The 1,037-nt window shown below is 41.2% G+C and overlaps 1 non-coding gene across 1 annotated transcript; it reads right to left on the bottom strand.

Moving 5' to 3' along the window:
* Window positions 1–530: 530 nt before the first annotated feature.
* LOC141625280 (small nucleolar RNA R71) lies at window positions 531–637 on the bottom strand. The gene has a single exon (XR_012535068.1). It is a non-coding gene; the product is annotated as a small nucleolar RNA R71 (small nucleolar RNA).
* Between the last annotated feature and the right edge of the window lie 400 nt (window positions 638–1,037).

The raw sequence follows: 1,037 nt of genomic DNA, 5'->3' as shown, positions 1-1,037 counted from the left end.
ATCCAACTGAATAAACCCCACCTCACCACCTTCATATTTCACCAATCAACTCACCAACTCATTCACTACAATCACACCTTTCTGAAACCAATTCACCATGATCACCAAATACACTAAACTCCTCAATTTCCCCAAGAGAACACCTTGAAAACGAAGACATGGAGGATCAACCCATGGGCTATTATAATTGGCTGGACCCTAATCGGTCTTGTTCGACAATCAACTATGGGGTAATTGTTCCAAATACCTTTGAGCTTCGCCACCATGTGATTTCCTTCATGCAGCAAGATGTATTTCATGGTATAAAGAATGAGGATACTCATGGACATCTTTTCATGTTCAAAGAGAAAGTGGGTACCATCAAGCATAATGGCATAATCGAAAAGCAATTACTACTCATGCTCTTTCCCTTCTCCTTGAAGGACAATGCAAGGAAGTGGTTAAATTCTCATGAACCGGGCACTTTCACTACACGGGCTAGTCTTTCAAAAGCTTTTATCAACAAGTTTTACCCTCCATCCAAGACCGCAATCATAAGGCACGAGATCCAAACCTTCAAGTAAAAGGATTTAGAAACCTTGAGTAAGGCATGAGAGCGTTTTAGGGACCTTCTTACTTTTTGCCCACATCATGGTATTCCCAAATGGATGACCATCCAAACATTCTTTCCAACCCTTGAACCAAGGTTTAGGGATATGATGGTAGTGGCATCCAATGGCAACTTTGATAGCATGAATAGTGCAGCAATCACGGAGATGATCTAAAACATTTCCGAAATGGAGAATAGCTATGGAGGAAGGGAAAGTGAAGACAAGGGGGAAGGACCTTCTAGACTAGAATTGGAAACAACGCTTAAGTTGGATGAATTGTCCAAAAAGTTCGATAACTTAGGCTTGGACAAGAGCAAAGGGCAAGTACACCAAGTTCAAGAGGAGAGACCAAGTCACTTTAAGGTGTACTATATGCAAGAGCCAAGGTCTTCTCCAAGAAATAATATTCAACAACTAATATGTGACAATTGTGGTGGTGTTGGCACA

This window comes from Silene latifolia, chromosome X (genome assembly GCF_048544455.1).
Source record: "Silene latifolia isolate original U9 population chromosome X, ASM4854445v1, whole genome shotgun sequence".
Lineage (NCBI taxonomy): Eukaryota > Viridiplantae > Streptophyta > Magnoliopsida > Caryophyllales > Caryophyllaceae > Silene > Silene latifolia.
This window is presented reverse-complemented; position numbering and strand designations above follow the sequence as displayed.